We start from the raw sequence: 27,971 nt of genomic DNA, 5'->3' as shown, positions 1-27,971 counted from the left end.
CTAAATGCCCACAAGAGGAAGCAGGAAAGATCTAAAATTGACACTTTAACATCACAATTAAAAGAACTAGAGAAGCAAGAGCAAACTCATTCAAAAGCTAGCAGAAGGCAAGAAATAACTAAGATCAGAGCAGAACTGAAGGAGATAGAGACACAAAAATCCCTCCAAAAAATCAATGAATCCAGGAGTTGGTTTTTTTGAAAAGATCAAAAAAATTGACAGACTGCTAGCAAGACTAATAAAGAAGAAAAGGGAGAAGAATCAAATAGACGCAATAAAAAATGATAAAGGGGATATCACCACCGACCCCACAGAAATACAGACTACCATCAGAGAATACTATAAACACCTCTATGCAAATAAACTAGAAAAATCTAGAAGAAATGGATAATTTCCTGGACACTTACACTCTTCCAAGACTAAACCAGGAAGAAGTTGAATCCCTGAATAGACCAATAGCAGGCTCTGAAATTGAGGCAATAATTAATAGCCTACCAACGAAAAAAAGTCCAGGATCAGATGGATTCACAGCTGAATTCTACCAGAGGTACAAGAGGAGCTGGTGCCATTCCTTCTGAAACTATTCCAATCAATAGAAAAACAGGGAATCCTCCCTAACTCATCTTATGAGGATAACATCATCCTGATACCAAAGCCTGGCAGAGACACAACAAAAAAAGAGAATTTTAGACCAATATCCCTGATGAACATCGATGCAAAAATCCTCAATAAAATACTGGCAAACCGTATTCAAAAGCACATCAAAAAGCTTATCCTCCATGATCAAGTGGGCGTCATCCCTGGGATGCAAGGCTTGTTCAACATTCGCAAATCAATAAACATAATCCAGCATATAAACAGAACCAAAGACAAGAACCACATGATTATCTCAACCGATGCAGAAAAGGCTTTTGACAAAATTCAACAGCCCTTCATGCTAAAAACGCTCAATAAATTCGGTATTGATGGAACGTACCTCAAAATAATAAGAGCTATTTATGACAAACCCACAGCCAATATCATACTGAATGGGCAAAACGTGGAAAAATTCCCTTTGAAAACTGGCACAAGACAGGGATGCCCTCTCTCACCACTCCTATTCAACATAGTGTTTGAAGTCCTGGCTAGGGCAATCAGGCAAGAGAAAGAAATCAAGGGGATTCAGTTAGGAAAAGAAGAAGTCAAATTGTCCCTGTTTGCAGATGACATGATTGTATATTTAGAAAATCCCATTGTCTCAGCCCGAAATCTCCTTAAGCTGATAAGCAACTTCAGCAAAGTCTCAGGATACAAAATTAATGTGCAAAAATCCCAAGCATTCGTATACACCAGTAACAGACAAACAGAGAGCCAAATCATGAATGAACTTCCATTCACAATTGCTTCAAAGAGAATAAAACACCTAGGAATCCAACTTACAAGGGATGTAAAGGACCTCTTCAAGGAGAACTACAAACCACTGCTCAATGAAATAAAAGAGGACACAAACAAATGGAAGAACATACCATGCTCATGGATAGGAAGAATCAATATTGTGAAAATGGCCATACTGCCCAAGGTTATTTATAGATTCAATGCCATCCCCATCAAGCTACCAATGAGTTTCTTCACAGAATTGGAAAAAACTGCTTTAAAGTTCATATGGAACCAAAAAAGAGCCCGCATTTCCAAGACAATCCTATGTCAAAAGAACAAAGCTGGAGGCATCACGCTACCTGACTTCAAACTATACTACAAGGCTACAGTCACCAAAACAGCATGGTACTGGTACCAAAACAGAGATATAGACCAATGGAACAGAACAGAGTCCTCAGAAATAATACCACACATCTACAGCCATCTGATCTTTGACAAACCTGAGAGAAACAAGAAATGGGGAAAGGATTCCCTATTTAATAAATGGTGCTGGGAAAATTGGCTAGCCATAAGCAGAAAACTGAAACTGGATCCTTTCCTTACTCCTTATACGAAAATTAATTCAAGATGGATTAGAGACTTAAAGGTTAGACCTAATACCATAAAAACCCTAGAGGAAAACCTAGGTAGTACCATTCAGGACATAGGCATGGGCAAAGACTTCATGTCTATAACACCAAAAGCAACGGCAGCAAAAGCCAAAATTGACAAATGGGATCTCATTAATCTAAAGAGCTTCTGCACAGCAAAAGAAACTACCATCAGAGTGAACGGGCAACCTACAGAATGGGAGAAAATTTTTGCAATCTACTCATCTGACAAAGGGCTAATATCCAGAACCTACAAAGACCTCAAACAAATTTACAAGAAAAAAACAAACAACCCCATCCAAAAGTGGGCAAAGGATATGAACAGACATTTCTCAAAAGAAGACATTCATACAGCCAACAGACACATGAAAAAATGCTCATCATCACTGGCCGTCAGAGAAATGCAAATCAAAACCACACTGAGATACCATCTCACACCAGTTAGAATGGCGATCATTCAAAAGTCAGGAAACAACAGGTGCTGGAGAGGATGTGGAGGAATAGGAACACTTTTACACTGTTGGTGGGATTGTAAACTAGTTCAATCATTATGGAAAACATTATGGCGATTCCTCAAGGATCTAGAACTAGACGTACCATATGACCCAGCCATCCCATTACTGGGTATATACCCAAAGGATTATAAATCATGCTGCTATAAAGACACATGCACACGTATGTTTATTGCGGCACTATTCACAATAGCAAAGACTTGGAATCAACCCAAATGTCCATCAGTGACAGACTGCATTAAGAAAATGTGGCACATATACACCATGGAATTCTATGCAGCCATAAAAAAGGATGAGTTTGTGTCCTTTGTAGGGACATGGATGCAGCTGGAAACCATCATTCTTAGCAAACTATCACAAGAACAGAAAACCAAACACCGCATGTTCTCACTTATAGGTGGGAACTGAACAATGAGATCACTTGGACTCGGAAAGGGGAACATCACACACCGGGGCCTATCATGGGGAGGGGGGAGGGGAGAGGGATTGCATTGGGAGTTATACCTGATGTAGATGACGAGTTGATGGGTGCTGACGAGTTGATGGGTGCAGCACAGCAACAGGGCACAAGTATACATATGTAACAAACCTGCACGTTATGCACATGTACCCTAGAGCTTAAAACCCTGTCTCTACAAAAAATACAAAAATTAGTCCAGTGCGGTGGTGTGCACCTGTGGTCCCAGCTGCCCAGGAGGCTGAGGTGGCAGGATCATCTGGGCCCGGGAAGGTCGAGGCTGCAGTGAACTGTAATCATACCACTGCACTCCAACCTGGGCGACAAGAGTGAGACCTTATCTAAAAAAAAATTAAATAAATAAATGATAATATTAATAAACTGAACAATTTCTTGAAAAACACCCCCCCAAAAAAAAAAAAAAGAAGCAACCAAGCACATCCCTCCTTCCCACTAGAGGCTTCCAGGCTGAAACAGGTTGATACAGGGGGAGGAGGAGAAGATACGCAACTAAGTCACATTTTGAGATCTGTTTAATAATAATTCTAATTTCATGTTCTCACTTATTTGTGAGATCTAAAAATCAAAACAATTGAACTCATGGAGATAGAGAGTAGAAGCATGGTTACCAGAGGCTGGGAAGGGTAGTGGGGGTTTGAGGCAAAGCTGGAGATGGTTAATGGGTACAAAAAAACAGAAAGAATAAATAAGATCTAGTATTTAATAGCACAACAAGGCGACTATAGTCAGGAATAATTTAACTGTGCATTTGAAAATAACTAAAAGAGTCTAATTGGATTGCTTGTAACACAAAGGATAAATGCTTGAGAGAATGGATACCCCATTTTACATGGTGTGATTATTATTCATTGCATGCCTGAATCAGAACATCTCATGCACCCCATAAATACACACATCTACTATATACCCACAAAATTGAAATAAATAATTTTAAAAAATAAAAAATAAAAATAAAAAATAATCTTCCACTTATTTTTTAGGAAAAGCACATAACTAAATTGTTACAAAAGGATTGACCAAACGATCCTTTGAACGGTTTGAGTCAGCAGTTGTGGCAGGAATGCGGTTGGGGGAAATGGGGAGAAGTGAGTGAAGATAAAAGGAATTGGACAAGTGTTGATGTTGGTGAAATGAATGATGAGTACCTAGAGGTAATCCACTATTGTATGCATTTGGAATTTATCATAAAAATATTTTTGAAAGAACATATTCACTACTGAAAATTCAAACAAGGGGAAAAAATTAAAGACCACTTATCATCCTATAATTTCAAACATTAAAAAGATTTATTATTTTATGAGAAAATTATAGCATTATTATATAAATATGGCATATTAATTTTTAAATAGCATTATACCTGAGCATTTTGCTAAGTTATTGTAATGTATCAAATATATATTTTACTTATTTTTATAAAAGTGAGACATAAAGTAAGCCTAAAAGAGATATACTAGAATAATAAGTACTAGAAATATAAAATAATTCTATATAAAATGATTAAATATAAATATGAAAAGAATTATAATTTAATTGCACCAGGAAAAATCATACTTGATTTAAAAAAAACTTGTAAAGTAAAATAGAATTCAAAAAGCTTTAATTGTATTTGTATTTGACACTGTTATACTTAGTTTTTTAGCATGATATAATTATGAAAAATATTGAAAGCAATGTTATTACCTGTGGAAGACATCCGAGTTCTGGAGACATTGGCGGCAAATCTGTATAGGTTTGCAGCACCCTCCATTCTTGCTTCCTCAGAAGGAATTCCACAAAGGGGCATAAGGCAGAAAGTGAGACAGAGGTAATTCTCAGAGCAGGAGTGAAGGATTATTAAAAGGTTTTAAAACAGAAAGGAAAAGAAGGGAAGTACAACCTGGAAGAGGGCCAAGTGGGAGACTTGAGAAGCCAAGTGCACAGCTTGACTTCTTGACTTGGGGTTTTATACATTGGCATACTTCCGGGATCTTGCCTTACTTCTCCTCACTCCTGAGATCTCATTGGGAAGTTGCTGATCAGTTTCAGGTGTTTTCTATTAGAAGCCTGCCTTTCCTTGACACCAGGTATGACCAATTACTACTTTAGAGAAACAGTTAACAACCCCTTGACCATCACCAGAGGGTCTCCCAACACATTTGGTGTGTGGAAGAGGGGAGCCCTCTCCTGCCCTGCTCATACTTGACTAGCTTTCTACTGCAACAATATTTCTTGAATATTCTTTATGTACAAAGTAATAAGAATTCAGATATTTCATGAGTGATTGTTACACAAAATTATATAAATAAAAAAGAAATTAAGCATGTAATATTAAAAAAAAAAAGTGAAAAGAAGCTTTCTGAGAAACTGCTTTGTGTTCTGTTAATTCATCTCAGAGAGTTGCAGATTTCCCCTCAAGAAGCCTTTCACTAAGACTGTTCTTGTGGAATTTGCAAAGTGATATTTGGAAGCCCATAGAGGGCTATGGTGAAAAAGGAAATATACTAACATAAAAACCAAAAAGAAGATTTCTGAGAAACTGCTTTGTGTTCTGATAGTTCATCTCACAGAGTTACAGCTTTCCCCTCAAGAAGCCTTTCGATAAGACTGTTCTTGTGGAATTTCAAAGTGATATTTGGAAAGCCATAAAAGGATATGGTGAAAAAAGAAATACCTTTTGTTAAAAACTGGAAAGAAGCTTTCTGAGAAACTGCTTTGTGTTCTGTTAATTCATCTCACAGAGTTACAGCTTTCCCCTCAGGAAGCCTTTCGCTAAAGCTGTTCTTGTAAAATTTGCAAAGTGATATTTGGAAGCCCATAGAGGGCTATGGTGTAAAAGGAAATATCCTAAGATAAAAACTGAAAAGAAGCCTTCTAAGAAACTGCATTGTGTTCTGTTAATTCATCTCACACAGATACAGATTTCTCCTCAAGAAGCTTTTGCCTAAGACTGTTCTTCTGGAATTTGCAAAGTGATATTTGGAAGCCCATAGAGGGCTACGGTGAAAAAGGAAATATCTTTTGTTAAAAACTGGAAAGAAGCTTTCTGAGAAACTGCTTTGTGTTCTGTTAATTCATCTCACAGAGTTACAGCTTTCCCCTCAAGAAGCCTTTCGCTAAGACTGTTCTTGTGGAATTTTCAAAGTGATATTTGGAAGCCCATAGCGGGCTATGGTGAAAAAGGAAATATCTTCAGTTAAAAAGTGGAAAGAAGCTTTCTGAGAAACTGCTTTGTGTTCTGTTAATTCATCTCACAGTGTTACAAATTTCTCCTCAAGAAAACTTTAGATAAGGCTGATGTTGTGGAATTTGAAAAGTGATATTTGGAAGCCCATAGGGGGCTATGGTGAAAAAGGAAGTATCTTCCGTTAAAATCTGGAAAGAAGATTTCTGAGAAACTACTTTGTGTTCTGTTAATTCATCTCAGAGACTTACAGCTTTCCACTCATGAAGTCTTTCCCTAAGACTGTTCTTGTGAAATTTGCAAAGTGATATTTGGAAGCCCACAGAGGGCTATGGTGAAAAAGGAAATATCCTAAGATAAAAACTGAAAAGAAGCTTTCTGAGAAACTGCTTTGTGTTCTCTCAATTTATCTCACAGAGTTACAGCTTTCCCCTCAAGAAGACTTTCGCGATGGCGGTTCTTGTGGAATTTGAAAAGTGACATTTGGAAACCCATGGAGGGCTACGGTGAAAAAGGAAATATCTTCAGTTAAAAACTGGAAAGAAGCTTTCTGAGAAACTGCTTTGTGTTCTGTTAATTCATCACACAGAGTTACAGCTTTCCCCTCAAGAAGCCTTTCGCTAAGAGTGTTCTTGTGGAATTTGCAAAGGGATATTTGGAAGACCTTAGAAGGCTATGGTGAAAAAGGAAATATCCTAAGATAAAAACTGAAAAGAAGCTTTCTGAGAAACTGATTTGTGTTCTGTTAATTCATCTCAGAGAGGTACAGATTTCCCCTCAAGAAGTCTTTCTCTAAGACTGATCTTGTGAAAATTGCAAAGTGATGTTTGGAAGCTCATAGGGGCTATGGTGAAAATGGAAATATCCTAAGATAAAAACCGAAAAGAAGCTTTCTCAGAAACTGTTTTGTGTTCTGTTAATTCATCTCACAGTGTTACAAATTTCTCCTCAAGAAACCTTTACCTAAGGCTGATCTTGTGGAATTTGAAAAGTGATATTTGGAAGCCCATAGGGGGCTATGGTGAAAAAAGAAGATTCTTCCATGAAAATCTGGAAAGGAGATTTCTGAGAAAATACTTTGTGTTCTGTTAATTCATCTCAGAGACTTACAGCGTTCCCCTCATGAAGCCTTTCCCTAAGACTGTTCTTGTGGAATTTGCAAAGTGATATGTGTAAGCCCACAGAGGGCTATGGTGAAAAAGGAGATATCCTGAGACAAAAACTGAAAAGAAGCTTTCTGAGAAACTGCTTTGTGTTCTGTCAATTTATCTCACAGAGTTACAGATTTCCACTAAAGAAGCCTTTCCCTAAGACTGTTCTTGTGGAATTTGCAAAGTGATATTTGGAAGTCCAAAGAGGGCTATGGTGAAAACGGAAATATCCTAAGATAGAAACTGAAAACAAACTTTCTGAGAAACTGCTTTGTGTTCTGTTAATTCATCACACAGAGTTACAGCTTTCCGCTCAAGAAGCCTTTCGCTAAGACGGTTCTTGTGGAATTTGCAAAGTGATATTTCGAAGACCATAAAGGGCTATGATGAAAATGGAAATATCCTAAGATAAAAACCGAAAAGAAGCTTTCTGAGAAACCTCTTTGTGTTCTGTTAATTCATCTCACATTGTTACAAATTTCTCCTCAAGAAACCTTTAGCTAAGGCTGATCTTGTGGATTTTGAAAAGTGATATTTGGAAGCCCAGAGGAGGCTATTGTAAAAAAGGAAGTATCTTCCGTTAAAATCTGGAAAGAAGATTTCTGAGAGACTGCTTTGTGTTCTGTTAATTCATCTCACATAGATACAGCTTTCCCCTCAAGAAACCATTCACTGAGACTGTTCTTGGGGAATTTGCAAAGTGATATTGGAAGACCATAGATGGTTATGGGGAAAAAGGAAATATCCTAAGATAAAAACCGAAAGGAAGCTTTCTCAGAAACTGCATTGTGTTCTCTTAATTAATCTCACAGAGTTATAAGGTTCCCCTCAAGAAGCCTATCAGTAGGACGGTTCCTGTGGAATTTTCAAAGCCATATTTGGAAGCCCATAGAGGGCTATGGCGAAAAAGGAAATATCTTCCGTTAAAAACTGGAAAGAAGCTTTCTGAGAAACTGCTTTGTGTTCTGTTAATTCATCTCACAGAATTACAGCTTTCTCCTCCAGAAGCCTTTCGCTAAGACTGTTCTTGTGGAATTTGCAAAGTGATATTTAGAAGTCCATAGAGGGCTATGGTGAAAAAGTAAATATTTTCCGTTAAAAACTGGAAAGAATCTTTCTGAGAAACTGCTTTGTGTTCTGTTAATTCATGTCACAGAGCTACAGCTTTCCCCTCAAGAAGTCTTTCGCTAAGACTGTTTTTGTGGAATTTGCAAAGTGATATTTGGAAGCCCATAGTGGGTTATGGTGAAAAATGAAACATCTTCAGTTAAAAACTGGAATAAAGCTTTCTGAGAAACAGCTTTGTCTTCTGTTAATTCATCTCACAGAGTTACAGCTTTGCCCTCAAGAAGCCTTTCGCTAAGACTGTTCTTGTAGAATTTGCCAAGCGATATTTGGAAGCCCATAGAGGGCTATGGTGCAAAATGAAATATCCTAAGATAAAAACTGAAAAGAAGCCTTCTAAGAAACTGCATTGTGTTCTGTTAATTCATCTCACAGAGTTACAGCTTTCTCCTCAAGAAGCTTTTCGCTAAGACTGTTCTTCTGGAATGTGCAAAGTGATATTTGGAAGCCCAAAGAGGGCTATGGTGAAAAAGGAAATATCCTAAGACAGAAACTGAAAAGAAACTTTCTGAGAAACTGCTTTGTGTTCTGTTAATTCATCTCAAAAAGCTACAGCTTTCCCCTCAAGAAGCCTTTCGCTAAGACGGTTCTTGTGGAATTTGCAAAGTGATATTTCGAAGACCATAGAGGGCTATGGTGAAAAAGGAATTATCTTCTGTTAAAAACTGAAAAGAAGGTTTCTGAGAAATTACTTTGTGTTCTGTTAATTCATCTCACAGAGGTACAGCTTTCCTCTGAAGAAACCGTTCACTGAGACTGTTCTTGTGGAATTTGCAAAGTGATATTGGAAGACCATACAGGGGTATGGCGAAAAAGAAAATATGCTAAGAAAAAAACCGAAAGGAAGCTTTCTGAGAAACTGCATTGTGTTCTCTTAATTTATCTAACAGAGTTATAGCTCTTTTTTCAAGAAGCCGTTCACTAAGACTGTTCCTGTGGAATTTGCAAGGTGATATTTGGAAGCCCATAGAGGGCTATGGTGAAAAAGGAATTAACTTCCGTTAAAAACTGGAAAGAAGATTTCTGAGAAACTGCTTTGTGTTCTGTTAATTCATCTCACAGAGTTACAGCTTTCCCCTTAAGAAGCCTTTCGGTAAGGCTGTTCTTGTGGAATTTGCGAAGTGACATTTGGAGCCCATAGAGGGCTATGGTGAAAAAGGAAATATCCTAAGGTAAAAACTGAATGAAGCTTTCTGAGAAACGGATTTGTGTTCCGTTAATTTATCTCACATAGTTACATCTTTCCCCTCAAGAAGCCTTTCGCTAAGACTGTTCTTGTGGAATTTGCAAAGTGATATTTCGCAGCCCATAGAGGGCTATGGTGAAAATGGAATTATGCTAAGATAAAAACAGAAAAGAAGCTTTCTGAGAAACTGCTTTGTGTTCTGTTAATTCATCTCACAGAGTGACAGCTTTCCCCTCAAGAAGCCTAACCCTAAGACTGTTCTTGTGGAATTTGCATAGTGATATTTGGAATCCCATAGAGGGCTATGTTGAAAAAGGAAATATCTTCCGTTAAAAACTGGAAAGAATCTTTCTCAGAAGCCCCTTTGTGTTCCGTTAATTCATCTCACAGAGTTACAGCTTTCTCCTCAAGAAGCCTTTCGCTAAGACTGTTCTCGTGGAATTTGCAAAGTGATAATTGGAAGCCCTTAGGGGGCTATGGTGAAAAAGGAAATATCCTAAGATAAAAACTGAAAAAAAGCTTTCTGAGGAACTGCTTTCGGTTCTGTTAATTCATCTCAGAGGCCTACAGCTTTCCGTTTAAGAAGCCTTTCGCAAAGACTCTTCTTTTGGAATTGGCAAAGTGATATTTGGAAGCCCATAGAGAGCTATGGTGCAAATGGAAATATCCTAAGATGAAAACCGAAAAGAAATTTTCTGAGAAACTGCTTTGTCTTCTGTTAATTCATCTCACAGAGTTACAGCTTTCCCCCCAAGAAGCCTTTCGCTAAGACTGTTCTTGTGGAATTTGTAAAGTGATATTTGGAAGCCCATCGAGGGCTAAGGTGAAAATGGAAATATCCTACGATGAAAACCGAAAAGAAGCTTTCTGGAATACTCTTTTGTGTTCTGTTAGTTCATCTCACAGAGTTACAGCTTTCCCTTGAAGAAGACGTTCGCTAAGAGAGTTTTTGTGAAATTTGCAAACTGATATTTGGAAGCCCATAGAGGGCTAAAGTGAAAAAGGAAATATCTTCCGTTAAATACTGAAAAGAAGCTTCCTGAGAAATTGCTTTGTGTTCTGTTAATTCATCTCACAGAGTTAGAGCTTTCCCCTCAAGAAGCCTTTCCCTGAGGTTGTTCTTGTGGAATTTGCAACGTGATATTTGGAAGACCATAGAGGGCTACGGTGAAAAATGAAATATTTTCCTTTAAAAACTGGAAAGAAGCTTTCTGAGAAACAGTTTTGTGTTCTGTTAATTCGTCGCACAGAGTTAGAGCTTTCTCGTTAAGAATCCTTTCGCTAAGACTTTTCTTGGGGAATTTGCAAAGTGATATTTGGAAGCCCACAGAGGGCTAAAGTGAAAAAGGAAATATCTTCCGTTAAAAACTGGAAAGAAGATTTCTGAGAGACTGCTTTGTGTTCTGTCAATTCATCTCACAGAGTTGCTGCTTTCCCCTCAAGAAGCCTTTCCCTAAGTCTGCTCTTTTGGAATTTTGCAAAGTGATATTTGGAAGCCCATACAGAGCAATGGTGAAAAAGGAAATATCCCAAAATAAAAACCCAAAGGACTCTTACTGAGAAACTGCTTTGTGTTCTGTTAATTCATCTCACAGAGTTACAGCTTTTCCCTTAAGAAATTTTTCTCTAAGACTGTTCTTGTGGAATTTGCAAAATGATATTTGGAAGCCCATAAAGGGCTATGGTGGAAAAGGATATATCTTCCGTTAAAAACTGGAAAGAATCTTTCTAAAAAACTGCTATGTGTTTTTTTAAATTCATATCAGAGAGTTACAGCTTTTCCTCAAGAAGCCTTTCGCTAAGACTGGTGTGTGGAATTTACAACGTGATATTTGGAAACTCATAGAGGGCTATGGTGAAAAAGGAAATATCCTAAGATAAAAACTGAAAAGAAGCTTTCTGGGAAACTGCATTGTGTTCTGTTAATTCATGTCACGGAGTTACAGCTTTCCCTTCAAGAAACCTTTCGCTAACTCTCTTCCTGTGGAATTTGTAAAGTGATATATGGAAGCCCATAAACGGCCATGTTGAAAAAGGAAATATCTTCAGTTAAAAACTGGAAAGAAGATTTCTGAGAGACTGCTTTGTGTTCTGTTAATTCATCTCACAGAGTTACAGCTTTCCCCTCAAGAAATCTTTCACGAAGGCTGTTCTTGTTTATCTTTCAAAGTGATATTTGCAAGCCCGTAGAGGGCTATGGTGAAAAAGGAAATATCTTCAGTTTAAAACTGAAAAGAAGCCTTCTGAGAAACTCCTTTTTGTTATGTTAATTCATCTCAGAGGGTTACAGCTTTCTCCTCAAGAAGCCTTTCTCTAGGACTGTTCTTGTGGAATTTGGAAAGTGATATTTGGACGCACATAGAGTGTTATGGTGAAAAAGGAAATATCTTAAGTTAAAAACTGGAAAGAAGCTTTCTGAGAAACTTTTTGTGTTCTGTTAATTCATCTCACATTATTACAGCTTTCTCCACAAGAAGCCTTTCGCTAAGACTGTTCTTGTGAAATTTGCAATGTGATATTTGAAAGCCCAAAGAGGTCAATGGTGAAAAAGGAAATATCTTCAGTTAAAAACTGGAAAGACGTCTTCTGAAAAAAACGCTTTTTGTTCTGTTAATTCATCTCACAGAGTTACACCTTTCCCCTTAAGAAGCCTTTCGTTAAGGCTGTTCTTGTGGAATTTGCAAAGGGATATTTGGAAGCCCATAGAGGGCTATGGTGAAAAAGGAAATATTTTACTTTAAAAACGGGAAAGAAACTTTCTGAGAAACTCTTTTGTGTTCTGTTAATTCATCTCACAGAGTTACAGCTTTCTCCTCAAGAAGCCTTTCGCTAAGACTTTTCTTGTGGAATTTGCAAAGTGATATTTGGAAGCCCACAGAGGGCTAAGGTGAAAAAGGAATTATCTTCCGTTAAAACCTGGAAATAAGATATCTGAGAAACTGATTTGGGTTCTGTTAATTCACAGAGTTACAGCTTTCCCTTCTAGAAGCCATTCGCTAAGACAGTTCTTGTGGAATTTGCAAAGTGATATTTGCCAGCCCATAGAGGGCTACGGTGAAAAAGGAAATATCTCCCGGAAAAACTGGAAAGAAGCTTTCTGAGAAACTGCTTTGTATTCTGTTAATTCATCTCACAGAGTTATAGGTTTCCCTTCAAGAAGACTTTAACTAAGTCTGTTCTTTTGGAATTTGGTAACTGATATTTGGAAGCCCTTAGAGGGCTATGGTGAAAAAATAAATATCTTCAGTTAAAAACTGCAAAGAATCTTTCTGAGAAACTGCTTTGTGTTCTGTTAATTAATCTCACAGAGTTACTGCTTTTCCCTGAAGAAGCCTTTTGCTAAGACTGTTCTTGGGGAGTTTGCAAAGTGATATTTGGAAACCCTTAGAGGGCTATAGTGAAAAAGGAAATATCTTCCGTTAAAAACTGGAAAGAAGCTTTCTGAGAAACTGCTTTGTGTTCTGTTAATTCATCTCTCAGAGTTACAGCTTTCCCTTCAAGAAGCCTTTCGCTATGGCTGTTCTTGTGGTGTTTGGAAAGTGATATTGGAAGCCCATAGAGGGCTGTGGTCAAAAAGGAAATACCTTCAGTTAAATACTGGAAAGAAGCTTTTTGAGAAACTGCTTTGTGTTCTGTTAATTCATCTCACAGAGTTACTGCCTTCCCCCCAAGAAGCCCTTCGCAAAGACTGTTCTTGTGGAATTTGCAAAGTGATATTTGGAAGCCCCTAGAGAGCTAGGTTGAAATAGAAATATCTTCCGTTAAAAATCGATAAGAAGATTTCTGAGAAACTGCTTGGTGTTCTGTTAATTCATCTCACAGAGTTACACCTTTCCCTTCAAGAAGCCTTTCGCTAAGACTGTTCTTGTGGAATTTGCTAAGTGATATTTGGAATCCCGAAGAGGGCTACGGTGAAAAAGGAAATATCTTCCGTAAAAAACTGGAAAGAAACTTTCTGAGAAACTTCTTTGTGTTCTGTTAATTCATTTCAAGGAGTTACAGCTTTCCACTCCAGAAGCCTTTCGCTAAGACGGTTTTTGTGGAATTTGCAAAGTGATATTTGGAAGCCCAATGAGGGCTATTGTGAAAAAGGAAATATCTTCCGTAAAATACTGGAAAGAAGCTTTCTGAGAAACTGCTTTGTGTTCTCTTCATTCATCTCACAGAGTTACTGCGTTCCCCTCAAGAATCCTTTCGCTAGGACTGTTCTTGTGGAATTTGCAAAGTGATATTTGGAAGCCACTAGAGGGCTATGGTGAAAAAGGAAATATCTTCCGTTAAAAACTGGAAAGAAGCTTTCTGAGAAAGTGCTTTGTGTTCTGTTAATTCTTCTCACGGAGTTACAGGTTTCCCCTCATGAAGACTTTTGCTAAGACTGTTCCTTTGGAATTTGCAAGGTGATATTTGGAAGCCTATAGAGAGCTGTGGTGAAAAAGGAAATATCCTAAGATAAAAACTGAAAAGAAGCATTCTCAGAAACTGCTTTGTGCTCTGTTAATTCATCTCACGGAGTTACAGCTTTCCCTTCAAGAAGCCTTTCGCTAAGACTGTTCTTTTGGAATTTGCAAAGAGATATTTGGAAGCCCATAGAGGGCTACGGTTAAAAAGGAAATATCCTAAGTTAACAACTGAAAAGAAGCATTCTGAGAAACTGCTTTGTGTTCTGTTAATTCATGTCACAGAGTTACAGCTTTCCCTTCAAGAACTCTTTCGCTAAGACTGTTCTTGTGGAATTGGCAAAGTGATATTTGGAAGCCTTTAGAGGGCTATGGTGAAAAAGGCAATATCTTCCGTTAAAAACTGGAAAGAAGCTTTCTGAGAAACTGATTTGTGTTCTGTTAATTTATCTCACAGAGTTACAGCTTTCCCCTCAAGAAGCCTTTCGCTAAGACTGTTCTTCTGGAATTTGCGAAGTGATATTTGGAAACCCTTAGAGGGCTATGGTGAAAAAGGAAATATCCTCCGTTAAAAACTGGAAAGAAGGTTTCTGAGAAACTACTTTGTGTTCTGTTAATTCATCTCACAGAGTTAAAGCTTTTCTTTCAAGCAGCCTTTCGCTAAGGCTGTTCTTGAGGAATTTAGAAAGTGATATTTTGAAGCCCACAGAGGGCTATGGTGAAAAAGGAAATATCTTCCTTTAAAAACTGGAAAGAAACTTTCTGAGAAACTGTTTTGTGTTCTCTTAATTCAACTCACAGTGTTACAGCTTTCCCTTCAAGAAGACTTTCGTTAAGGCTGTTCTTGTGGAATTTAAAAAGTGATATTTGGAAGCCCACAGAGGGCTATCGTGATAAAAGAAATATCTTCAGTTAAAAACTGGAAAGAAGCTGTCTGAGAAACTGTTTGTGTTCTGTTAATTCATCTCACAGAGTTACAGTTTCCCCTCAGGAATCCTTTCGGGAAGACTGTTCTCGTGGAATTTTCAAAGAGATATTTGGAATCCCATAGAGGGCTATGGTGAAAAAGGAAATATCTTCATTTAAAAACTGGAAAGAAGCTTTCTGAGACACTGCTTTGTGTTCTGTTACTTCATCTCACAGAGTTACAGCTTTCCCCTCAAGAAGCCTTTCGCTAAGGCTGTTCTTGTGGAATTTGCAAAATGATATTTGGAAGGCCATAGAGGGCTATGGTGAAAAAGGAAATATCTTCTGTTAAAAACTAGAAAGAGGCTGTCTGAGAAACAGCTTTGCGTTCTGCTAATTCATCTCACAGAGTTACACATTTCCCCTCAAGAAACCTTTCACTAAGACTGTTCTTTTGGAATTTGCAAAGTGATATTTGGAAGCCCATGGAGGGCTATGATGAAAAAGGAAATAGCTTCCATTAAAAACTGGAAAGAAGCTTTCTGAGAAACTGCTTTGTGTTCTGTTAATTCATCTCACAGAGTTACAGCTCTCCCTTCAAAAAGCCTTTCGCTAAGGCTGTTCTTGTGGAATTTGTAAAGTGCTATTTGGAAGCCCATAGAGGGCTATCTTGAAAAAGGAAATATCTTCCGTTAAAAACTGGAAAGAAACTTTCTGAGAAACTGCTTTGTGTTCTGTTAATGTATCTCACTGAGTTACAGATGTGCCCTCAAGAAGCCTTTCGCTAAGACTGTTTTTCTGGAATTTGCAAAGTGATATTTAGAAGTCCATAGAGGGCTACGGTGAAAAAGGAAATATCCTAAGTTAAAAACTGAAAAGAATCATTCGGAGAAACTGCTTTGTGTTCTGTTTATTCATCTCACAGAGTTACATCTTTCCCTTCAGGAAGCCTTTATCTACGGCTCTTCTTGTGGAATTTGCAAAGTGATATTTGGAAGCCCATAGAGGTCTCTGGTGAAAAAGGAAATATCTTCCGGAAAAACTGGAAAGAAGCTTTCTGAGAAACTGCTTTGTATTCTGTTAATTCATCTCACAACGTTATAGGTTTCCCTTCAAGAAGCCTTTCACTAAGGCTGTTCTTTTGGAATTTGGTAACTGATAATTGGAAGCCCTTAAAGGGCTATGGTGAAAAAATAAATATCTTCAATTAAAAACTGGAAAGGGTCTTTCTGAGAAACTGCTTTGTGTTCTGTTAATTCATCTCACAGAGTTACTGCTTTCCCCTCAAGAAGCCTTTCGCTAAGATTGTTCTTGTGGAATTTGCTAAGTGATATTTGGAAGTCCCTAGTGGGCTATGGTGAAAACGGAAATATCTTCCGTTAAAAACTGGAAAGAAGCTTTCTGAGAAACTGCTTTGTGTTCTGTGAATTCTTCTCACAGAGTTACAGCTTTCCCCTGAAGAAGCCTTTTGCTAAGACTGATCTTGGGGAGTTTGCAAAGTGATATTTGGAACCCTTAGAGGGCTATGGTGAAAAAGGAAATATCTTCCGTTAAAAACCGGAAAGAAGTTTTCTCAGAAACTGCTTTGTGTTCTGTTAAATCATCTCTCAGAGATACAGCTTTCCATTCAAGAAACCTTACGCTAACGCTGTTCTTGTGGAGTTTGGAAAGTGATATTTGGAAGCCCATAGAGGGCTGTGGTGAAAAAGGAAATATGTTCCGTTAAAAACAGGAAAGAAGCTATCTGAGAAACTGCTTTGTGTTCTGTGAATTCATCTCACAGATTTACAGCTTTCCCTTCAAGAAGCCTTTAGCTAAGGCTGTTCTTGTGGAATTCGCAAAGTGATATTTGGAAGCCAATAGAGGGCTATGGTGAAAAAGGAAATATCTTCCGTAAAAAACTGGAAAGAATCTTTTTGACAAACTGCTTTGTGTTCTGTTAATTCATCTCACAGAGTTACTGCTTTCCTCTCAAGAAGCCTTTCGCAAAGACTGTTCTTGCGGAATTTGCAAAGAGATATTTGGAAGCCCCTAGAGAGCTGTGGTGAAAAAGGAAATATGTTCCGTTAAAAACTAGAATGAAGTTTTCTGAGAAAGTGCTTTGTGCTCTGTTAATTCATCTCACAGAGCCACTCTGTTCCCCTCAAGAGCACTTTCGCTAAGACTATTCTTGAGGAATTTACAAGCTGATATTTGGAAGCCCAAACAGGGCTACGGTGAAAAAGAAATATCTTCCGTTAAAAACTGGAAAGAAGCTCTCTTAGAAACTGCTTTGTGTTCTGTGAATGCATCTCACAGAGTTACAGCTTTCCCCTCAAGAAGCCTATCGCTAAGGCCAATCTTGTGGAATTTGCAAAGTGATATTTGGAAGCCCTTAGAGGGCTGTGGTGAAAAAGGAAATATCTTCAGTTAAATACTGGAAGGAAGCTGTTTGAGAAACTGCTTTGTGTTCTGTTATTTCATCTCACTGAGTTACACCTTTCCCCTCAAGAAGCCTTTCGCTAAGACTGTTCTTGTGGAATTTGCAAAGTGATATTTTGAAGCCCATAGAGGCCTATGGTGAAAAAGGATATACCTTAAGTTAAAAACGGGAAAGAAGCTTTCTGAGAAACTGCTTTGTGTTCTGTTAATTCATCTCACAGAGTTACAGCTTTCCCTTCAACAAGCCTTTCGCTAAGGCTGTTCTTGTGGAATTTGCAAAGTAATATTTGGAAGCCCATAGAGGGTTATGGTGAAAAAGGAAATATCTTCAGTTAAAAACTGGAAAGAAGCTGTCTGAGATACTGCTATGTGTTCTGTTAATTCATCTCACAGAGTTGCAGCTTTCCTCTCAAGAATCCTTTCGCTAAGACTGTTCTTGTGGAATTTGGAAAGTGATATTTGCAAGTCCATAGAGGGCTATGGTAAAAAAGGAAATATCTTCCGTTAAAAACTGGAAAGAATCTTTCTGAGAAACTGCTTTGTGTTCTGTAAATTCATCTCACAGAGTTACAGCTTTCCTTTCAAGATGCCTTTCGCTAAGGCTGTTCTTGCGGAATTTGGAAAGTTATATTTGGAAGCCCATACAGGACTATGGTGAAAAAGGAAATATGCTAAGGTAAAAACTGAAAAGAAGCATTCGGAGAGACTGCTTTGTGTTCCGTTAATTCATCTCACAGAGTTACAGCTTTCCCTTCAATAAGAATTTCGCTAAGGCTGTTCTTGTGGAATTTGCAAAGTGATATTTGGAAGCCCAATGAGGGCTATTGTGAAAAAGGAAATATCTTCCGTAAAATACTGGAAAGAAGCTTTCTGAGAAACTGCTTTGTGTTCTCTTCATTCATCTCACAGAGTTACTGCGTTCCCCTCAAGAATCCTTTCGCTAGGACTGTTCTTGTGGAATTTGCAAAGTGATATTTGGAAGCCACTAGAGGGCTATGGTGAAAAAGGAAATATCTTCCGTTAAAAACTGGAAAGAAGCTTTCTGAGAAAGTGCTTTGTGTTCTGTTAATTCTTCTCACGGAGTTACAGGTTTCCCCTCATGAAGACTTTTGCTAAGACTGTTCCTTTGGAATTTGCAAGGTGATATTTGGAAGCCTATAGAGAGCTGTGGTGAAAAAGGAAATATCCTAAGATAAAAACTGAAAAGAAGCATTCTCAGAAACTGCTTTGTGCTCTGTTAATTCATCTCACGGAGTTACAGCTTTCCCTTCAAGAAGCCTTTCGCTAAGACTGTTCTTTTGGAATTTGCAAAGAGATATTTGGAAGCCCATAGAGGGCTACGGTTAAAAAGGAAATATCCTAAGTTAACAACTGAAAAGAAGCATTCTGAGAAACTGCTTTGTGTTCTGTTAATTCATGTCACAGAGTTACAGCTTTCCCTTCAAGAACTCTTTCGCTAAGACTGTTCTTGTGGAATTGGCAAAGTGATATTTGGAAGCCTTTAGAGGGCTATGGTGAAAAAGGCAATATCTTCCGTTAAAAACTGGAAAGAAGCTTTCTGAGAAACTGATTTGTGTTCTGTTAATTTATCTCACAGAGTTACAGCTTTCCCCTCAAGAAGCCTTTCGCTAAGACTGTTCTTCTGGAATTTGCGAAGTGATATTTGGAAACCCTTAGAGGGCTATGGTGAAAAAGGAAATATCCTCCGTTAAAAACTGGAAAGAAGGTTTCTGAGAAACTACTTTGTGTTCTGTTAATTCATCTCACAGAGTTAAAGCTTTTCTTTCAAGCAGCCTTTCGCTAAGGCTGTTCTTGAGGAATTTAGAAAGTGATATTTTGAAGCCCACAGAGGGCTATGGTGAAAAAGGAAATATCTTCCTTTAAAAACTGGAAAGAAACTTTCTGAGAAACTGTTTTGTGTTCTCTTAATTCAACTCACAGTGTTACAGCTTTCCCTTCAAGAAGACTTTCGTTAAGGCTGTTCTTGTGGAATTTAAAAAGTGATATTTGGAAGCCCACAGAGGGCTATCGTGATAAAAGAAATATCTTCAGTTAAAAACTGGAAAGAAGCTGTCTGAGAAACTGTTTGTGTTCTGTTAATTCATCTCACAGAGTTACAGTTTCCCCTCAGGAATCCTTTCGGGAAGACTGTTCTCGTGGAATTTTCAAAGAGATATTTGGAATCCCATAGAGGGCTATGGTGAAAAAGGAAATATCTTCATTTAAAAACTGGAAAGAAGCTTTCTGAGACACTGCTTTGTGTTCTGTTACTTCATCTCACAGAGTTACAGCTTTCCCCTCAAGAAGCCTTTCGCTAAGGCTGTTCTTGTGGAATTTGCAAAATGATATTTGGAAGGCCATAGAGGGCTATGGTGAAAAAGGAAATATCTTCTGTTAAAAACTAGAAAGAGGCTGTCTGAGAAACAGCTTTGCGTTCTGCTAATTCATCTCACAGAGTTACACATTTCCCCTCAAGAAACCTTTCACTAAGACTGTTCTTTTGGAATTTGCAAAGTGATATTTGGAAGCCCATGGAGGGCTATGATGAAAAAGGAAATAGCTTCCATTAAAAACTGGAAAGAAGCTTTCTGAGAAACTGCTTTGTGTTCTGTTAATTCATCTCACAGAGTTACAGCTCTCCCTTCAAAAAGCCTTTCGCTAAGGCTGTTCTTGTGGAATTTGTAAAGTGCTATTTGGAAGCCCATAGAGGGCTATCTTGAAAAAGGAAATATCTTCCGTTAAAAACTGGAAAGAAACTTTCTGAGAAACTGCTTTGTGTTCTGTTAATGTATCTCACTGAGTTACAGATGTGCCCTCAAGAAGCCTTTCGCTAAGACTGTTTTTCTGGAATTTGCAAAGTGATATTTAGAAGTCCATAGAGGGCTACGGTGAAAAAGGAAATATCCTAAGTTAAAAACTGAAAAGAATCATTCGGAGAAACTGCTTTGTGTTCTGTTTATTCATCTCACAGAGTTACATCTTTCCCTTCAGGAAGCCTTTATCTACGGCTCTTCTTGTGGAATTTGCAAAGTGATATTTGGAAGCCCATAGAGGTCTCTGGTGAAAAAGGAAATATCTTCCGGAAAAACTGGAAAGAAGCTTTCTGAGAAACTGCTTTGTATTCTGTTAATTCATCTCACAACGTTATAGGTTTCCCTTCAAGAAGCCTTTCACTAAGGCTGTTCTTTTGGAATTTGGTAACTGATAATTGGAAGCCCTTAAAGGGCTATGGTGAAAAAATAAATATCTTCAATTAAAAACTGGAAAGGGTCTTTCTGAGAAACTGCTTTGTGTTCTGTTAATTCATCTCACAGAGTTACTGCTTTCCCCTCAAGAAGCCTTTCGCTAAGATTGTTCTTGTGGAATTTGCTAAGTGATATTTGGAAGTCCCTAGTGGGCTATGGTGAAAACGGAAATATCTTCCGTTAAAAACTGGAAAGAAGCTTTCTGAGAAACTGCTTTGTGTTCTGTGAATTCTTCTCACAGAGTTACAGCTTTCCCCTGAAGAAGCCTTTTGCTAAGACTGATCTTGGGGAGTTTGCAAAGTGATATTTGGAACCCTTAGAGGGCTATGGTGAAAAAGGAAATATCTTCCGTTAAAAACCGGAAAGAAGTTTTCTCAGAAACTGTTTTGTGTTCTGTTAAATCATCTCTCAGAGATACAGCTTTCCATTCAAGAAACCTTACGCTAACGCTGTTCTTGTGGAGTTTGGAAAGTGATATTTGGAAGCCCATAGAGGGCTGTGGTGAAAAAGGAAATATGTTCCGTTAAAAACAGGAAAGAAGCTATCTGAGAAACTGCTTTGTGTTCTGTGAATTCATCTCACAGATTTACAGCTTTCCCTTCAAGAAGCCTTTAGCTAAGGCTGTTCTTGTGGAATTCGCAAAGTGATATTTGGAAGCCAATAGAGGGCTATGGTGAAAAAGGAAATATCTTCCGTAAAAAACTGGAAAGAATCTTTTTGACAAACTGCTTTGTGTTCTGTTAATTCATCTCACAGAGTTACTGCTTTCCTCTCAAGAAGCCTTTCGCAAAGACTGTTCTTGCGGAATTTGCAAAGAGATATTTGGAAGCCCCTAGAGAGCTGTGGTGAAAAAGGAAATATGTTCCGTTAAAAACTAGAATGAAGTTTTCTGAGAAAGTGCTTTGTGCTCTGTTAATTCATCTCACAGAGCCACTCTGTTCCCCTCAAGAGCACTTTCGCTAAGACTATTCTTGAGGAATTTACAAGCTGATATTTGGAAGCCCAAACAGGGCTACGGTGAAAAAGAAATATCTTCCGTTAAAAACTGGAAAGAAGCTCTCTTAGAAACTGCTTTGTGTTCTGTGAATGCATCTCACAGAGTTACAGCTTTCCCCTCAAGAAGCCTATCGCTAAGGCCAATCTTGTGGAATTTGCAAAGTGATATTTGGAAGCCCTTAGAGGGCTGTGGTGAAAAAGGAAATATCTTCAGTTAAATACTGGAAGGAAGCTGTTTGAGAAACTGCTTTGTGTTCTGTTATTTCATCTCACTGAGTTACACCTTTCCCCTCAAGAAGCCTTTCGCTAAGACTGTTCTTGTGGAATTTGCAAAGTGATATTTTGAAGCCCATAGAGGCCTATGGTGAAAAAGGATATACCTTAAGTTAAAAACGGGAAAGAAGCTTTCTGAGAAACTGCTTTGTGTTCTGTTAATTCATCTCACAGAGTTACAGCTTTCCCTTCAACAAGCCTTTCGCTAAGGCTGTTCTTGTGGAATTTGCAAAGTAATATTTGGAAGCCCATAGAGGGTTATGGTGAAAAAGGAAATATCTTCAGTTAAAAACTGGAAAGAAGCTGTCTGAGATACTGCTATGTGTTCTGTTAATTCATCTCACAGAGTTGCAGCTTTCCTCTCAAGAATCCTTTCGCTAAGACTGTTCTTGTGGAATTTGGAAAGTGATATTTGCAAGTCCATAGAGGGCTATGGTAAAAAAGGAAATATCTTCCGTTAAAAACTGGAAAGAATCTTTCTGAGAAACTGCTTTGTGTTCTGTAAATTCATCTCACAGAGTTACAGCTTTCCTTTCAAGATGCCTTTCGCTAAGGCTGTTCTTGCGGAATTTGGAAAGTTATATTTGGAAGCCCATACAGGACTATGGTGAAAAAGGAAATATGCTAAGGTAAAAACTGAAAAGAAGCATTCGGAGAGACTGCTTTGTGTTCCGTTAATTCATCTCACAGAGTTACAGCTTTCCCTTCAATAAGAATTTCGCTAAGGCTGTTCTTGTGGAATTTGCAAAGTGATATTTGGAAGCCCAATGAGGGCTATTGTGAAAAAGGAAATATCTTCCGTAAAATACTGGAAAGAAGCTTTCTGAGAAACTGCTTTGTGTTCTCTTCATTCATCTCACAGAGTTACTGCGTTCCCCTCAAGAATCCTTTCGCTAGGACTGTTCTTGTGGAATTTGCAAAGTGATATTTGGAAGCCACTAGAGGGCTATGGTGAAAAAGGAAATATCTTCCGTTAAAAACTGGAAAGAAGCTTTCTGAGAAAGTGCTTTGTGTTCTGTTAATTCTTCTCACGGAGTTACAGGTTTCCCCTCATGAAGACTTTTGCTAAGACTGTTCCTTTGGAATTTGCAAGGTGATATTTGGAAGCCTATAGAGAGCTGTGGTGAAAAAGGAAATATCCTAAGATAAAAACTGAAAAGAAGCATTCTCAGAAACTGCTTTGTGCTCTGTTAATTCATCTCACGGAGTTACAGCTTTCCCTTCAAGAAGCCTTTCGCTAAGACTGTTCTTTTGGAATTTGCAAAGAGATATTTGGAAGCCCATAGAGGGCTACGGTTAAAAAGGAAATATCCTAAGTTAACAACTGAAAAGAAGCATTCTGAGAAACTGCTTTGTGTTCTGTTAATTCATGTCACAGAGTTACAGCTTTCCCTTCAAGAACTCTTTCGCTAAGACTGTTCTTGTGGAATTGGCAAAGTGATATTTGGAAGCCTTTAGAGGGCTATGGTGAAAAAGGCAATATCTTCCGTTAAAAACTGGAAAGAAGCTTTCTGAGAAACTGATTTGTGTTCTGTTAATTTATCTCACAGAGTTACAGCTTTCCCCTCAAGAAGCCTTTCGCTAAGACTGTTCTTCTGGAATTTGCGAAGTGATATTTGGAAACCCTTAGAGGGCTATGGTGAAAAAGGAAATATCCTCCGTTAAAAACTGGAAAGAAGGTTTCTGAGAAACTACTTTGTGTTCTGTTAATTCATCTCACAGAGTTAAAGCTTTTCTTTCAAGCAGCCTTTCGCTAAGGCTGTTCTTGAGGAATTTAGAAAGTGATATTTTGAAGCCCACAGAGGGCTATGGTGAAAAAGGAAATATCTTCCTTTAAAAACTGGAAAGAAACTTTCTGAGAAACTGTTTTGTGTTCTCTTAATTCAACTCACAGTGTTACAGCTTTCCCTTCAAGAAGACTTTCGTTAAGGCTGTTCTTGTGGAATTTAAAAAGTGATATTTGGAAGCCCACAGAGGGCTATCGTGATAAAAGAAATATCTTCAGTTAAAAACTGGAAAGAAGCTGTCTGAGAAACTGTTTGTGTTCTGTTAATTCATCTCACAGAGTTACAGTTTCCCCTCAGGAATCCTTTCGGGAAGACTGTTCTCGTGGAATTTTCAAAGAGATATTTGGAATCCCATAGAGGGCTATGGTGAAAAAGGAAATATCTTCATTTAAAAACTGGAAAGAAGCTTTCTGAGACACTGCTTTGTGTTCTGTTACTTCATCTCACAGAGTTACAGCTTTCCCCTCAAGAAGCCTTTCGCTAAGGCTGTTCTTGTGGAATTTGCAAAATGATATTTGGAAGGCCATAGAGGGCTATGGTGAAAAAGGAAATATCTTCTGTTAAAAACTAGAAAGAGGCTGTCTGAGAAACAGCTTTGCGTTCTGCTAATTCATCTCACAGAGTTACACATTTCCCCTCAAGAAACCTTTCACTAAGACTGTTCTTTTGGAATTTGCAAAGTGATATTTGGAAGCCCATGGAGGGCTATGATGAAAAAGGAAATAGCTTCCATTAAAAACTGGAAAGAAGCTTTCTGAGAAACTGCTTTGTGTTCTGTTAATTCATCTCACAGAGTTACAGCTCTCCCTTCAAAAAGCCTTTCGCTAAGGCTGTTCTTGTGGAATTTGTAAAGTGCTATTTGGAAGCCCATAGAGGGCTATCTTGAAAAAGGAAATATCTTCCGTTAAAAACTGGAAAGAAACTTTCTGAGAAACTGCTTTGTGTTCTGTTAATGTATCTCACTGAGTTACAGATGTGCCCTCAAGAAGCCTTTCGCTAAGACTGTTTTTCTGGAATTTGCAAAGTGATATTTAGAAGTCCATAGAGGGCTACGGTGAAAAAGGAAATATCCTAAGTTAAAAACTGAAAAGAATCATTCGGAGAAACTGCTTTGTGTTCTGTTTATTCATCTCACAGAGTTACATCTTTCCCTTCAGGAAGCCTTTATCTACGGCTCTTCTTGTGGAATTTGCAAAGTGATATTTGGAAGCCCATAGAGGTCTCTGGTGAAAAAGGAAATATCTTCCGGAAAAACTGGAAAGAAGCTTTCTGAGAAACTGCTTTGTATTCTGTTAATTCATCTCACAACGTTATAGGTTTCCCTTCAAGAAGCCTTTCACTAAGGCTGTTCTTTTGGAATTTGGTAACTGATAATTGGAAGCCCTTAAAGGGCTATGGTGAAAAAATAAATATCTTCAATTAAAAACTGGAAAGGGTCTTTCTGAGAAACTGCTTTGTGTTCTGTTAATTCATCTCACAGAGTTACTGCTTTCCCCTCAAGAAGCCTTTCGCTAAGATTGTTCTTGTGGAATTTGCTAAGTGATATTTGGAAGTCCCTAGTGGGCTATGGTGAAAACGGAAATATCTTCCGTTAAAAACTGGAAAGAAGCTTTCTGAGAAACTGCTTTGTGTTCTGTGAATTCTTCTCACAGAGTTACAGCTTTCCCCTGAAGAAGCCTTTTGCTAAGACTGATCTTGGGGAGTTTGCAAAGTGATATTTGGAACCCTTAGAGGGCTATGGTGAAAAAGGAAATATCTTCCGTTAAAAACCGGAAAGAAGTTTTCTCAGAAACTGTTTTGTGTTCTGTTAAATCATCTCTCAGAGATACAGCTTTCCATTCAAGAAACCTTACGCTAACGCTGTTCTTGTGGAGTTTGGAAAGTGATATTTGGAAGCCCATAGAGGGCTGTGGTGAAAAAGGAAATATGTTCCGTTAAAAACAGGAAAGAAGCTATCTGAGAAACTGCTTTGTGTTCTGTGAATTCATCTCACAGATTTACAGCTTTCCCTTCAAGAAGCCTTTAGCTAAGGCTGTTCTTGTGGACTTCGCAAAGTGATATTTGGAAGCCAATAGAGGGCTATGGTGAAAAAGGAAATATCTTCCGTAAAAAACTGGAAAGAATCTTTTTGACAAACTGCTTTGTGTTCTGTTAATTCATCTCACAGAGTTACTGCTTTCCTCTCAAGAAGCCTTTCGCAAAGACTGTTCTTGCGGAATTTGCAAAGAGATATTTGGAAGCCCCTAGAGAGCTGTGGTGAAAAAGGAAATATGTTCCGTTAAAAACTAGAATGAAGTTTTCTGAGAAAGTGCTTTGTGCTCTGTTAATTCATCTCACAGAGCCACTCTGTTCCCCTCAAGAGCACTTTCGCTAAGACTATTCTTGAGGAATTTACAAGCTGATATTTGGAAGCCCAAACAGGGCTACGGTGAAAAAGAAATATCTTCCGTTAAAAACTGGAAAGAAGCTCTCTTAGAAACTGCTTTGTGTTCTGTGAATGCATCTCACAGAGTTACAGCTTTCCCCTCAAGAAGCCTATCGCTAAGGCCAATCTTGTGGAATTTGCAAAGTGATATTTGGAAGCCCTTAGAGGGCTGTGGTGAAAAAGGAAATATCTTCAGTTAAATACTGGAAGGAAGCTGTTTGAGAAACTGCTTTGTGTTCTGTTATTTCATCTCACTGAGTTACACCTTTCCCCTCAAGAAGCCTTTCGCTAAGACTGTTCTTGTGGAATTTGCAAAGTGATATTTTGAAGCCCATAGAGGCCTATGGTGAAAAAGGATATACCTTAAGTTAAAAACGGGAAAGAAGCTTTCTGAGAAACTGCTTTGTGTTCTGTTAATTCATCTCACAGAGTTACAGCTTTCCCTTCAACAAGCCTTTCGCTAAGGCTGTTCTTGTGGAATTTGCAAAGTAATATTTGGAAGCCCATAGAGGGTTATGGTGAAAAAGGAAATATCTTCAGTTAAAAACTGGAAAGAAGCTGTCTGAGATACTGCTATGTGTTCTGTTAATTCATCTCACAGAGTTGCAGCTTTCCTCTCAAGAATCCTTTCGCTAAGACTGTTCTTGTGGAATTTGGAAAGTGATATTTGCAAGTCCATAGAGGGCTATGGTAAAAAAGGAAATATCTTCCGTTAAAAACTGGAAAGAATCTTTCTGAGAAACTGCTTTGTGTTCTGTAAATTCATCTCACAGAGTTACAGCTTTCCTTTCAAGATGCCTTTCGCTAAGGCTGTTCTTGCGGAATTTGGAAAGTTATATTTGGAAGCCCATACAGGACTATGGTGAAAAAGGAAATATGCTAAGGTAAAAACTGAAAAGAAGCATTCGGAGAGACTGCTTTGTGTTCCGTTAATTCATCTCACAGAGTTACAGCTTTCCCTTCAATAAGAATTTCGCTAAGGCTGTTCTTGTGGAATTTGCAAAGTGATATTTGGAAGCCCTTAGTGGGCTGTGGTGAAAAAGGAAATATCCTCCGTTAAAAACTGGAAAGAAGCTGTCTGAGAAACTGCTTTGTGTTCTCTTATTTCATCTCACAGATTTACAGCATTCCCCTCAAGAAACCTTTCGCTAAGACTGTTCTTGTGGAATATGCAAAGTGACATTTGGAAGCCAATAGAGGGCTACGGTGAAAAAGGAAATATCCTAAGTTAAAAACTGAAAAGAAGCATTCTGAGAAACTGCTTTGTGTTCTGTTAATTCATGTCACAGAGTTACAGCTTTCCTTTCAAGAAGACTTACGCTAAGGCTCTTCTTGTGGAATTGGCAAAGTGATATTTGGAAGCCCATAGAGGGCTCTTGTGAAAGAGGAAATATTTTCAGTTAAAAACTGGAAAGAAGCTTTCTGAGAAACTGCTTTGTGCTCTGTTAATTCATCTCACAGAGTTACACTTTTCCCCTCAAGAAGCCTTTCGCTTCGACTGTTTTTGTAGAATTTGCAAAGTGATATTTGTAAGCCCATAGAGGGCTATGGTGAAAAAGGAAATACCTTCCGTTAAATACTGTAAAGAAGATTTCTGAGACACTGCTTTGTGCTCTGTTAATTCAGCTCACGGAGTTACAACTTTCCCTTCAAGAAGCTTTTCGCTAAGGCTGTTATTGTGGAATTTGCAAAGTGATATTCGGAAGCCCTTAAAGTGCTATGGTGAAAAAGGAATTATCTTCAGTTAAAAACTGGAAAGAAGCTTTCTGAGAAACTGCTTTGTGTTCTGTTAATTCATCTCACAGAATTACAGCTTTCCCATCAAAAGCCTTTCGCTAAGACTGTTCTTGTGGAATTTGCAAAGTGATATTTGTAAGCCCTTAGAGGGCGATGGTGAAAAAGG

The sequence above is a fragment of the Chlorocebus sabaeus genome, unplaced genomic scaffold (assembly GCF_047675955.1).
Source record: "Chlorocebus sabaeus isolate Y175 unplaced genomic scaffold, mChlSab1.0.hap1 unalloc_scaffold_95, whole genome shotgun sequence".
NCBI lineage: Eukaryota > Metazoa > Chordata > Mammalia > Primates > Cercopithecidae > Chlorocebus > Chlorocebus sabaeus.
The sequence above is the reverse complement of the archived record's forward strand: the minus strand, read 5'-3'. Positions refer to the sequence as shown.